We start from the raw sequence: 14,821 nt of genomic DNA, 5'->3' as shown, positions 1-14,821 counted from the left end.
ACAAAACTCGCACCTCCCCCCTTGCGACCTCAGAGCGACGGACTAGTTGAGAGGTTCCATCGCACCATGGGACAACAGCTGGCCATTCTCACGTCTCAGCATCAGCGCGACTGGGACGAGCATCTGCCCCTGGTGCTCATGGCATGTCGCTCGGCAGTACAGGAGTCCTCAGCCTGTTCTCCGGCCCTCCTCATATTGGGGAGAGATATTCGCACCCCGGCTGTTTTGGCGTTTGGTAAGCCACCAGACTCCCTGGACACGCCTCCAGGGCCCGAGTACGCCAGGAGACTTCAGGACCGCCTGGATTCCGCTCACGCCTTTGCCCGCGATCAGCAGAAAAGTGCTGGGGTAAGACAGAATCGGAACTATGACATCCGGACAAGAGGGCAGCATTTCCGGGCTGGGGAGCTGGCTTGGGTCTACAGCCCACAGCGCAAGAAAGGCCGGTACCCAAAACTGGACAGCCAGTGGGTTGGCCCGTGCAGAGTACTGGAGAGGGTGGGGGAAGTGGTCGACAGAGACAGGTTGGCTCCGTACAGAGGAGTCGCTTCCCCACAGGGAAACCCCACAGCTGGCCCTTCGACATCCTCACTCAGGTCCCCCGGCGAGAGGAGCAGCAGTGCCTCAGCAGGAACTGAGTGCAACCCCATTTTCTTTCCCCTTTCCCCGCCTGGGCCGGAACCGGCCATCCCAGGCCTCCTGCCGAGAAGGCAGTCACGACCCCCGGGTCGTTTCAGAGACTTTGTGTGAGTAAAGTTTTTTTGGTGAGACCCCTTGTTTATCGTAGAGGGCAAGAATGCGCCCTGGTCTCACTGGAAGGGATGGTAGTCCACCCAGACCTTCCTAGCCAAAGTTCAGTGTGTTGTAGTGTTTGTGCTGAGTGTTGTTTGTTCCTCGTGGGCGAGGAACTTAGTAGTGGGGGGGTAGTGTAGCGACCCGGATAGGAAGCTGAGGGTGTCACTCAGGCATCCCCCGTCTCTCTGCCAATCACGGACCGACAGAGTGATGCTGGTATACGTGTGGGTCCGTGATTGGGGGAGCAGACGGGGGAGGGCGGGGAAGTTGTGACGTAGTCGGGGTTATAAAGGTGTGTGTGGGAGAGCTAGGAGAGTGTGTAAGGTGTAAACCCCAAGCTATATCTGTATCTGTGAGCATCAAAGTAAAGACTAGTTATTAAAGCCTAATAACTGGAAGCCTGTTTCCGACTCCATCTGTGAACGTTACAATATACATCGCTGCAGTTATGATCCAGTGGAAAGTCCTTACTGGCCTAGTTAAATCAAATTGGTTACACGTAAGGTCATCATCTTAACAGTTTTTTGTGCTCATCGAGTCATCCGTGAGCAGAGCATCAAGTTGGCATGCCTATAACAGCTGAAGGTGTTGATTACCATATTGTTCAGCAAAACGGCTCACAAACTTATTAAGATTTAAAGCTATGGTGCATTTTGATTCAATGCTGAGTACAGCCAAACTCTTCTCTGTCATTGTAGACCGCAAACAGTGGCGGCGCCAGAGTATTTTTGTTGGGTAATCTATGGTAGGGCTAACCCATACAGTGGTGTGGCTCAAGTCAGTATTTGCAATGTAATTACATACACGCTCGCCTTGACAGTAAAACGCCACGCGTGAGGTTTAGATTATTTCCCTGTCTCAATCCAAATTGAACTGTATGAAATAAAAAGGCACATTTGTCTTGTACTAAATAAAAAGGGCGACCTTGAGCCACTCCTGCTATTTACCCACAAGTGAAAGAGTTGACATGCTGAAAACCCAACCCCTGCAGGGGGGTCTGGGGGGATTCTCCCCAGGGGCGGTTCTAGGGGGGGGGGGGGAAGTCCCCCCCTAACCCTGGGGCCATCTAGTATTTAGCTCGGCTAATGAAGCCTCACCTGCTGGTTGCCCGATCGGCAATCTATTACGCCAGTATCATGCAGCTTGCGGATCACTAATGAGTGACCCGACAGTAAAACTAAACATATCTATAACTAGTTTAGGTAGTTTGAGAGGTAATTAAAATAGCTACGTGTGATATTCTAACCTGAAGTGTGTGTTTTGTTCTGCTCACCGCTGCATGTGATCATGCAGAGCTGCGTGTCGACTCGTCAGCAGCAGCTGATCTCTCTCTCCCGTCAGATTAGACTTCACTCGCGTTTATGTTCATATCGATCAGATCCAGCTAGTTATAGCTAATGATATGACTACCTTATTAAAAGACACCTAAACAATAATTGTCGCTATGCAACCGGGTGAGGCCACAAAGTATAGCGCAGCATTACGCATTTGTTTACATGCCCACTGGAACCCCGAGGCATTACCAACAGATCAACGCACAATCAACCCATAGAGGACATCTCTTTCTCCACATTAAGTGTTACACATTATAATTGACTCTTCTTGTCTGTCACATAAGTGGCACAACTGAAGAGGTATTGCGCTAAAGGGAAATTATTTTTACCGGACATTTTGACCGAAGAGATTTAGATTTGACGGCTAACCGGAACTCTGACGTCGCCATTGTGTGTGATTCGCGGATGCGCTCGGCTCCTCTCGACTGCTGCTCGGGTCTGCTCGGTCAGCTTCCGGATGAGGAGGCATTCGTTCGACCAACTTACAGTAGATAACATTACAACATTTTTTAACAGGGGCCATACTAGTGTAAATAATGTTTGTTTTGGCAGTTACAACTGAATGTAATGTGTTCTACTTTTTTACATCTGGGAAGACATTTGCCTTCATCAGATGGAAAGTGTCTTGACCAACAACTTAAGTATTTCTTATAGCTATGCAGGGCATGCAAGCGAGCAAACACAAACAAGAACAAACAAACAAGTGAAATGAAGAATAAAATTGAAATTGTACAATATAATATTGTGGTGGTTCATCTTATAATTCAGTCTAGGTAATGCACCAGACAGCATCTAAGACCTGCAAAAATCTACATTTTCTAGGGGAGGCCCCCCAAACCCTTTGTGCGTCATTTCGTCCGCGCGCATTTTTCAGGGCAATCTCTATTGGGCTCAGGGCCATCTGTAAATTAATTTTAATGTCATGCACTGCCATTAGAGCAGGGGTCTCCAACACGTCGGTCACGAGCTACCGGTATCTCACAAGCCCTCAATAGCCCCCACTTTACAAATATGTTTTTTTTGTTTTTTTTAACGCCGTCATCGCCATGGAGGAGCACACAGCCTCTGTGAGCGAACGAGACAGAGCTAGAGAGAGCACACCTTTATCTATTTAATGTGTTGTAAAAAATAAAGAAATCATTCCAATGTGTAATATAGGACAGTAAAAAAAAAAAAACAGTTTGAAAGGGGAGTTATTAGTTAAATATGCATAAATAAAAAGAAAGAATACTAACTATAGGTAACATAAGATAAGAATAAACTAGTTTAAATGATTTGTTATTGGTTGTGATCATATTCTAAAGATTTGTTGATTATTCAAAAGTATACAGCTCTCTTTCATGAGTGTTGAGAGCTGTATCCATAAATTCATTTTGTGCTCAAAGTGCACCAGATTGATGCATTTAACTTCAACATTTAAAAAAAAATGTTCTGTTCAGAAACTGGACAAAAGTTAAGCATATACAAAACACAGACTGTCTATGTCATGGCGAATACAGTCGCTGCTTTATTTATGTCTGTATGACGTTGTTGTGAGTGTGGACGGACCAGCTACAGTTTAGTTTAGCCTGAGGTATTTGCAGTCAGGGTCAGTGTATGGCTGGGGTAGGCTACAGCCATACCAAGAAATGGCTTAGCCCCACCATGAACAATGATGTTAAAGTAAGCAAAATAAAGTCTGCCAACTCGCGCGGAGTAAATTGCACAGACAGCAGTTAGTAAGATTGATTTCAGTAGCCACTTGTCTGGAAATACCGAAGACTAGAAACGGTTTTGAAAACTTTTGTCACGTACTGATCGTCTTCTCAATAGAACATCTTTGATAATGTCTTCTGGCCAATCAGAATCACGATAATCAATCAATCAATCAATGTTTATTTATATAGCCCAATATCACAAATGTTACATTTGTCTCAGTGGACTTCACAGTTTGTACAGAATATCAGTATGACAATACGACACCCTCTGTCCTTAGACCCTCACATCGTACAAGGAAAAACTTCCAGAGAAAACCCCACAGTTTAAAGGGAAAAATGGGAGAAACCTCAGGGAGAGCAACAGAGGAGGGATCCCTCTCCCAGGACGGACAGACGTGCAATAGATGCCGTGTGTAAATTGAAAAGATAATACATTTGCAACATAGGTAGTCCAAATGTTTTGAAATGCATGTGTGTATAATAAGAAGATGAATCCACGAGGATATCCATCCAGGACTTATGATCCAGGACCGCAGCCACGACTCAAGATCCAGGACTCGCAATCCATGACACAGGACCGCAGGATCATCCATGACTCCGGATCCCGGCGTATATAGACACCAAAAAGAAAGAAATTTGGGGAAGCTGGGTTAATCGGAACATGAGAGTACACAGGTATAGACAGAGAGAAGGAAGAAGTAAGATGTCCCCCGACAAACTAAGCCTATATCAGCAAAACTAGGGGCTGAATCTAATCAGCCCTAACTATAAGCTTTATCAAAAAGGAAGGTCTTAAGCGCACTCTTAAAAACGGATAGGGTGTCTGCCGTCCGAACACAAACTGGAAGCTGATTCCACAAAAGTGGAGCTTGATAAGAAAAGGCTCTGGCTCCCATTGTACTTTTAGAGACTCTAGGAACAACCAACAACCCTGCATTCTTGGAACGCAATGCCCTAGTAGGACAATAGGGTATAATGAGTTCTTTAAGGTAAGATGGCGCCTGCCCATTAAGGGCCTTGTAGGCGAGAAGAAGAATTTTAAATTCTATCCTGTGTTCTATAGGGAGCCAGTGTAAGGCAGCCAGAACAGGAGTAATGTGGTCCCTTTTCCTAACTCTGGTTAGTACACGAGCTGCAGCATTTTGAATCAGCTGAAGCGACTTGACTGACTTCTTGGTACACCCTGATAATAAGGAGTTACAATAATCCAGCCTTGAAGTAACAAATGCATGGACTAGTTTCTCTGCATCGTTTTGAGGCAAGATATGCCTGATTTTTGCAATGTTACGTAGATGGAAGTAGGCGGTCCTTGAAATGGATTTTATGTGGGTGTTAAAGGATAAATCCTGATCAAATATAACACCAAGATTCCTTACAGTCTCACATGAGGCCAAATTAATGCCATCCATAGTTAATATATCTTTAGATAATTTGTTTCGTAGATTCTTCGGGCCAAGTGCAATAACTTCAGTTTTGGTCGTGTTTAACATCAAAAAATTTAAGGTCATCCACGTTTTTAAGTCCTTGAGGCAGTCTTGAATTTTATTTAGATGATTAATTTCATCAGGCTTGATTGATAAATATAGTTGAGTATCATCCGCATAACAATGACGGAAGCATATATAGGGTGAACAAAATAGGTCCAAGCACTGAGCCCTGTGGCACTCCATGGCTAACTTTGGTTTGCATGGAAGATTCATCGTTGACACGTACAAACTGAGAGCGTTCAGATAGATAAGACCTAAACCAGCCTAAAGCAGTTCCCTGTATGCCAACTAAGTGCTCTAGTCTTTGCAATAGGATATCATGGTCGATAGTATCAAATGCAGCACTAAGATCGAGTAAGACAAGAATAGAGACAAGTCCCTTGTCAGAGGCTATTAGAATGTCATTTGTGACTTTAACCAGAGCTGTCTCTGTGCTATGTTGTGTTCTAAAGCCAGATTGAAAATCTTCAAATAAATCATAGTTTCTTAAGTAATCACACAGCTGTTTTGCGACTGCTTTCTCAAGAATTTTTGAGAGGAACGGAAGATTAGAAATAGGTCTATAGTTGGCTAAAACCTCTGGATCGAGGTTGTGCTTTTTAAGAAGCGGTTTTATCACTGCTACTTTGAATGATTTTGGAACATAGCCTGATAATAAAGACATATTCATAATATTTAATAAAGAAGTGCTAATTAATGGAAAAACTTCTTTTAACAGCTTAGTTGGAATCGGGTCTAAGATACACGTTGATGGTTTAGAAGAGAGAATCATTGAATTTAATTGTTCAAGATTTATGGCTGAAAAGCATTCTAGTTTACTATCTAGTGTAATATTATTAGAACTTACGTTTCCGGGAGCTGTTGATAACACTATACTGGTCAAAGGCAAGAGGTCATTGATTTTGTTTCTAAGAGTAACAATTTTATCGTTAAAAAAGCACATAAAATCATTACTACTGAGTGCTATGGGAATAGAAGGCTCAGTCGAGCTGTGGCTCTCTGTCAGCCTGGCTACAGTGCTGAAAAGAAATCTTGCATTATTCTTATTCTCATCTATTAATGAAGAGTAGTATGCTGCTCTCGCTTTACGCAGTGCTTTCTTATATTCATTGAGAGTAATATGCCAAATTAAACGAGATTCTTCAAGTTTAGTGGAACGCCATATCCTTTCAAGTTGTCTCGACTTTTGCTTTATTTTGCGGGTTTCGGCATTATGCCATGGAGCTAATCTATGTTGTTTTATTTTCTTCTTTTTCAAAGGAGCAACAGAGTCTAATTTTATTCGCAGCGCATCTGTAGCACTATCAACAACATGATCAATTTGGGGTGGTGTACATTTTGTATAAGTTTCCTCCCCTACATGCAGACATGCTATCGAGTTAAGTATTGGTGGAATCTCTTCCTTAAATTTGGCTATAGCACTAACAGATAGGTTTCTGCTGCAGGAGCTTTTGGCTAATGCTTTGTAGTCTAGTAACAGTACTTCAAAAGTTACTAAGAAATGGTCGGATAAAGCAGGATTATGCGGTTCGACTAATAGTTGCTCAATTTCAATACCATAAGTCAGAACAAGGTCAAGAGTGTGATTATAGCAGTGGGTTGGTTTATTTACACTCTGACAGAAACCAACAGAATCTAATATAGAGTTAAATGCAACAGTAAGGCTATTTTTATCATCGTCAACATGAATATTAAAGCCACCTACGATAATTACTTTATCTGTTTTAAGTACCAAAGCTGATAAAAACTCAGAGAATTCTGATAAGAATTCTGAATAAGGACCTGGTGCACGGTACACTGTAACAAATAAGATTGGCTGCAAAGTTTTCCAGGTCGGATGCGTAAGACTGAAAATGAGGCTTTCAAAGGAGGTATAATTTAATTTTTGTTTAGTATTGATAAGTAAACTTGAGTCAAAGATTGCTGCAACTCCACCTCCTCGGCCCGTGCCTCGGGCAATATGAGTATTGATATGGCTGGGTGGAGTGGCCTCATTTATGCTGACATATTCTTCATGTCTCAACCAAGTTTCAGTGAGACAGCATATATCAATATTATAATCTGATATTAAATCATTTACCAGTATTGCTTTAGATGCTAGAGATCTTATGTTTAAGAGACCACATTTAATCTTCCTGTTTTGTTGCACTGTAGTAGTTGTTACATTTACTTTTATTAGGTTATTATGTATGACACCTCTATTAGGTTTTACCTTAAATTGTCCTTGGGCAGACACACACACCGTTAATATTGGGTATTTTATTGGGGTCGGGATTCCTATGGATGACTGCCTAGGAGAGAGCGCAGAGAAGCGTGTAAGACTGCGACTCTGCCTCCTGGTCTCAACTCCAGTTTGTCATGGATTAAGTCCACAGAGCCCTGAAATGTTTGCCGAAATGAGATTTGCACCTTCCAAAGTAGGATGAATGCCGTCTCTCTTAATCAGACCAGGTTTTCCCCAGAAGGCTGTCCAATTATTCACGAAGCCCACATTGTTTGCTGGGCACCACCAAGACAACCAGCGCTGAAATGATGACATGCGGCTATACATGTCATCATTGATCAGATTGGGGAGGGGACCAGAGAAGATTACGGTGTCCGACATTGTTTTAGCATAACTACACACCGACGCCACATTAAGTTTGGTGCATTCTGATTGGCGTAAACGAACATCATTACCACCGACGTGAATAACAATCCTACTGTATTTACTTTTATTTTTAGCCAGCAGTCTAAGATGCGCCTCAACGTCGCCCGCTCTGGCCCCCGGAATGCATGTGACTGTGGACGCTTCGGTCTCTAAATTCACGTGTCTCATAATAGAGCTACCAATAACCAGAGTTGGCTTCTCAGCGGGTGTCTCGCTGAGTGGGGAATATCTGTTAGATACGTGAACGGGTTGGTGGGGACCTGCGGGTTTCGCGTTATGCCCCTTCTGAACAGTCACCCATTCTCCCTGCTGCTCGGGAGTTGCCGGGGGACGGCTAAGAGGAGCTACCTTTTGCCGGTCCGCACCGGCTAACATGGGCTTTACTGTAGCTGAGTTATTTTCTAAGATGCGGAGCCGGGCTTCTATGGCTATGATTCCCGCCTCCAACCTAACAACTATACTACATTTAACACACGTATCAGTACCAGTAAAGGAGGTAGGGGAGTAACCAAACATGAGACAGTTAGAGCAGGAAATAGCACCCGAGGGTGGGGAAAGAGCCATGGCTAGCTATCAAGCTAAAGTAGCTACCGTTAGCAAACCCAAAAAGAGTGTAGGCAACTGTGGAGTTACAGTCGCTAAGAGAAGGAGAGTTTGTGAGTGCTTAAGCTGTAGTAACGTGTGATTACAACGTCAGGCAGTTGCCGTGATCAAGAGTTTTAAAACGATCGATTAAGTTAAGATAACAAGCTATCAGCAACAGAACAGGCACACGGGATACCCGGAGATGACAACAACAACCGGAAGTTACAACATGCTTACCGCAATAGTGGTCCGTGTAGAAACGAGTCAACGATAACGGCGTGGTGTTGTTGCAGGAAGTCCCGACGGAGAATACTTTTGCTGTAGTACATCACTATATACATCGATACAACATTACGTGTTGATAGAAATCAACACGTAATGAAGTAAGACCCTGTGGTGCCGAGAGACGGGAGTCGGAGGCGGGGTATCGAAGGTACAAACTAGACTTTTAGTAAGCATCTGCAAACACATGTAAACACTTCAAGCCCGGGAAGCGAAGACCGGCGGAAACAGGAAGATCCGGCTCACTCGAATGTCCGTGCAGAACAATACCCCAACCCATAGATCAGCGGGTGAATAATGTCAATCACCACACAAGCCCCCCCAGTATTCACCCATAGTCAAAATCCTCATGCCTTGGAGGAAGTACCACCCGACCACGGCGCGTACGGACCACAGGGGCCAAGGAGGGCGGGGCCGCAAGCGAGGGCAGGGGCGCCAACAAGGGCGAAGGCATCCCCACAGGGGCGGGGGGCGGGCGGGCCATGGGAGGGCGGCCCCGACGTGGGGGCAGAGCCAACTTCAACGGCCTGGAAACGTCCACGTGAGCAGGCTTAATCCGATCAACGGACACAGTCTCAGGCCTACCACCAATGTCCACCACCAGGCTCTTGTCCCCGTGACGTATGACCCTGAACGGACCGTTGTAAGGGGGCCGCAGGGGACCGCGGTGGGATCGTGGCGAATAAAAACGAAATCCGCCGACCGTAATCCGGGGGACACCCGGAAAGCTGGGTAGCTGTGCTGCGACGTGGGGATGGGCGCGAATGTCCCGGCGGTCTCCAGCAGGGAGGAGCGCTGCCCGGCCGCAGACCAGGGCACAGTGGCGGTGGGAATGAATTCCCCGGGGACCCGTAGCGTCTGGCCATAGACAAGCTCCGCCGACGAGGACTGCAGGTCTTCTTTGGGGGCACACCTGAGGCCGAGCATAACCCACGGGAGCTTATCCACCTAGTTGCCGTCGGTCAAGCCGGCACGCAGTGACGCCTTTATGGACCGGTGAAACCGCTCACACAATCCGTTAGCCTGGGGGTGATATGCGGTGGTGCGGTGCAGTTTGACCCCCAAACCCACAGCAACAGCGTTCCACAGCTCCGAGGTGAACTGAGAACCGCGGTCAGAGGAGAGGTCAGATGGGGTCCCAAAGCGCGCCATCCACGTGCCGATGAAAGCACGGGCGACGTCGGAAGCTAACGTCGAGGCGAGGGGAACGGCCTTGGGCCAGCGGGTCGTCCTGTCCACCATCGTAAACAGGTAGGTGAAACCGTGAGAGGGGGGAAGCGGACCCACAAGGTCGAGGCTGGCCCGTGGAGACGTCACACCACTGCTTTGCGCCAGAGTCACCGACCGTGACCTCCTCCAGGCGTAATCCCGTGACCGAGGCCTTGAGGGTCTGGACCCCGTGGTCAGAGGCCTGGTCAGCGCCCATGCGGAGGTAATCGAGGCCCAGCTGCACAGCTCCGATGACCGCTCTGGAGAGGCAGTCCGTGACCACGTTAGCCTTGCCAGCGATGTGTCGTATGTCCGTGGTGTACTCGGAGATGTACGAAAGCTGACGTTGCTGTCGGGCGGACCACGGCTCGGCCACCTTGGACAGGCAGAAGGTCAGTGGCTTGTAATCCACGAACGCCGCAAACTCCCGGCCTTCCAGCAGGAAACGGAAGTGGCGAACCGCAAATTAGAGACCAAGGAGTTCTCTGTCGAAAGCGCTGTACTTGCGCTCCCTGGGAGTCAACTGGTGGCTGAAAAAGGCGAGCGGTTTTCAGGCGCCGTCGACCCATTGTTCATGCACCGAGCCCACTGCGTAGTCAGACGCGTCGGTGGTGATAGCGATGGGGGCCCTGTGTGACGGGTGAGCCAACATGGCGGCTTCGCTCAGGGCGGCTTTGGTTGCGTTGAAAGCGACCTCCCTTTCAGCCGTCCAGTCTATGGCCTGGCCGGGGGACTTGTCCTTGAGGGCGTATGGTGTGGGCCGCCCGGCGGATGAACCGGTGATAAAACGTCACCATCCCGAGGAACTCTCGGAGCGCCCGAGCTGTAGGCGGTTGTGGAGAGGGAGACACGGCCTCCACTTTCGACGGGAGGGGGGCGGCCCCATCCTTGCTGATGAGGTGCCCGAGGAAAGGGATGGAGGAAACCCGAACTGACACTTCGCCAGGTTGATAATCAGGCCGTGTTGGTTGAGCCTCGCGAAAAGGACCCGGAGATGTGCCTGGTGCTCTTCGAAGGAGGAGCTGGCGACCAGGATGTTGTCTAAATAGATGAAGATGAATGGCATGTCTCTGAGCGCTGAATCCATCAGCCGCTGAAAGGACTGAGCTGCGTTCTTAAGTCCAAACGGTATACGCAGGAACTCGAAGACCCAAACGGCTTAATTACCGCAGTTTTGGGGACGTCCGAGGGGTGCACCGGCACCTGGTGGTAGCCCCGCACCAGATCCACCTTGGAGAAAACCAGCTTGCCCACCAGGTGTGCAGAGAAGTCCTGGATGTGAGGGACCGGGTAGCGGTCTGGCGTAGTGGCGTCGTTAAGGCGGCGGGAGTCACCACACGGTCGCCAGCCACCGTCTGATTTAGGGACCATGTGAAGCGGCGAAGCCCAAGGGCTGTCTGAGCGGCGGATGATGCCCAGACGCTCCGTGTTGACGAACTCCGACTTGGCGACTGCCAGCATGTCAGGGTTGAGCCGCCGGGCCCTGGCATAGACAGGGGGGCCTTCAGTGTCAATGTGGTGCTCTACCCCGTGTTTGGCAGTGGAAGCGGAAAAGGTGGGCTGCGTCAAGAGCTGGAGAGACCGCTGAATGAGGCCTCGCCGCGGGTACACGTGAACGAGGCAAACGTCAGCGCGTCCACCAGGCGGCTGTTCTTGACGTCCACCAGCAGCCTGTGAGCGCACAGGAAGTCTGCGCCGACGAGGGCGAAGGAGATGTCAGCCGTGACGAAATCCCACTTAAACCGCTGACCCTCGAAGCACAGGTCCACTGTCTTTGTGCCATAGGTGCGAATAGGGGTGTCGTTAGCGGACGTTAAAGGTGGGCCGTGGCCTCCACCGGCGGCGTCCTCCACGGTAGCCGGCAGGACGCTCCGCTGGGCTCCTGTGTCACAAAGGAGTCTGCGACCAGAGAGGGTGTCCCTGATGAACAGGAGCCGGTTGGATGTGCCCACGCTCACAGCCACTACTGAGCGCAGGCCTTGGCGTTTCCCGTTACCTTGTAGGTGCAGGGGGGACGGCACATCTTTGCTTTCGCCCCGTAGCGTGCATGGTAATAAGACAGGCCAGGGCTGGAGTTGCTGATGTCGGCCCCGGAGCTTCTGCTAGGTGGCATGCCTGTACCAGGGAAGGTGCCGCTGCGTGTCGGGGCCAGCACCTCCGGGGTAAAACGCTGTGTTGCCAGGAAGAACCGGTCGGCTTCTTCGGCCAAAGCGCGGGGCTCAGTAATAGCCGTGTTAGCGAGCACTGTCTGTACATGCGGCGGCATGTGCCGAAGAAACAGTTTTATGAACAAAAAATTAGGTTCTTCCGTACCCAGCAGGCTGAGCATCATCTCCATGTGGTCAGAAGGCTTGTTGTCCCCCAGGCTATGAATAGCGAGCAGGCGTTGGGCCCGTTCCGACCGTGACAGCTCGAAAGTCTTTAGCAGGAAAGCCTTGAACGCTGCATATTTATCCTGGGCAGGAGGAGATGTAATAAAACCCACCGTCAGGGTCGCAGTGGAGCTCCCCAGCGCCGAAACGACGTGAAAATAGCGCGCTGCGTCATCAGTCACTCCGCGGAGGGCGAACTGAGCCTCCGCCTGAGCGAACCATGCAGCCGCAGATGTCTCCCAAAACTCCGGCAGTTTGAAAAAAACGGCGTTACTTGCCATGCACGGTTCAGTCTCGGATCCTTCAACAAGACTTATGTCGGGGTCACCAATGTGGTGCCGAGACGGGAGTCGGAGGCGGGGTATCGAAGGTACAAGCTAGACTTTTATTAAGCATCTGCAAACACATGTAAACACTTCAAGCCCGGGAAGCAAAGACCGGCGGAAACAGGAAGTCCGCCTCACTCAAATGTCCGTGCAGAACAATACCCCGACCGACCCATAGATCCGGGGGTGAATAATGTCAATCACCACAACCCCACAGTTTGATGATTGATAGTTCCAATCCAATCCAACTTTATTTATATAGCACTTTAAAACCTTCAGACCAAAGTGCTGTACAGAGAGATAAGCTCACACAACATAATATAAATACATTTAAAATACAAGATACAAACACAAAACAAACCAGAATAAACGTAATAATTAAAAAATAAATAACAGCCATATAATAAAAACAATAGTCCACTGAAAGCAAATAAAAGCAACAATCTACTTGTTTCCAAATGCTAAGGAGAAGAGGTGGGTTTTAAGACGGGATTTAAAAGCAGACAGTGTGGGAGCCTGTCTGATTAGCAAGGGCAGGTCGTTCCACAGGTTAGGGGCGGCAGCAGAGAAAGTGTGTGGGTTGTCTTTCATTTTGACACACAGAACAATGGGGGGCTATCCACCCTCACATCCACCCTTATCCACAAAGTAAAGTCATTCACACAGCCTCTTCCCTCTTCTCTCTGTGAGGAGCAGCAGGTTCAGCTTTGAGAACAAAGTAACAAAAAACTAAAATGGCATTCATTTTTTTAAATATGTCGTGGAGTAATAGATTTATTTATTTTTCTTCTCAAGAGAATACCAGAATGTGTATTTTATGTTAGTATTTCAAAAAACTCCTGGGGGAGAATCCCCCCAGACCCCCCTGTAGAGGTTGGGTTTTCAGCATGTCAACTCTTTCACTTGTGGGTAAATTGCAGGATTGGCTCCAGGTCGCTCTTTTTATTTACTACAAGACAAATGTGCCTTTTTATTTCATACAGTTCAATTTGGATTGAGACAGGGAAATAATCTAAACCTCACGCGTGGCGTTTCACTGTTAAGGCGAGCGTGTATGTAATTACATTGCAAATACTGACTTGAGCCCCACCACTGTATGGGTTAGCCCTACCATAGATTACCCAACAAAAATACTCTGGCGCCGACACTGTTTGCGGTCTACAATGACAGAGAAGAGACTGTCAAGTTTGGCTGTACTCAGCACATTGAATCAAAACGCACCATAGCTTTAAATCTTAATAAGTTTGTGAGCCGTTTTGCTGAACAAGATGGTAATCGCCACATTCAGCTGTTATAGGCATGCCAACTTGATGCTCTGCTCACGGATGACTCGATGAGCATAAAAAACTGTTAAGATGATGACCTTACGTGTAACCACTTTGATTTAACTAGGCCAGTAGGTAAGGACTTTCCACTGGATCATAACTGCAGCGATGTATATGTTTTAGCTGAATACACGTTTTTTTAACCCTAAGTGATGCAGTTAGTCACTTCTTTAATGTTTGTTCTTTCTGATGTAAAGTCAAGGTTGTAAGTGTTTGCAATGAAGTTGTGGGGCGCTGAACTGTTCTTTTGATTATTTTGATTTATGAGAGTAATTACTTGTCTTTCAAATTTGAATGAGGGTGAGCAAGCATCTTGAGGAACATTCATCATTAACTCCTCCAAAAAATATAGTTTATTTAATAATAACAGTGAATATGTGAATCATAACAGTGATTGACAGCTGATGGGAATAATATGATTGTTAATATTATCATGTTCATACAGACACACATCGATGAGACAGTTAATTAATTTACTTATTGCAGCAGTCTGCATATTTGGTACCCCTGCTGGTCTAAGAGTGAAACCAACTCATTCAGTTAAAATACATTAAATTATGTCTGCCACCTTATATATTTATGGCTTTACTGATGTGCCACAATAATGTCATCTAATAATATCGAGTTAAAATATCAATATTGTGGCTTTCCAAGTTAACATTGATTGATATGACTGCGATTAAATCAGCATATACTTCTGCCAGGGTATGCCACCCCTGAAATTCTCCTGCCACCCTCTTTCCACCCCATGAATATTTT

The sequence above is a fragment of the Notothenia rossii genome (genome assembly GCF_949606895.1).
Source record: "Notothenia rossii genome assembly, chromosome: 10".
NCBI classification, from domain to species: domain Eukaryota; kingdom Metazoa; phylum Chordata; class Actinopteri; order Perciformes; family Nototheniidae; genus Notothenia; species Notothenia rossii.
Note: the sequence above shows the minus strand (reverse complement) of the source record.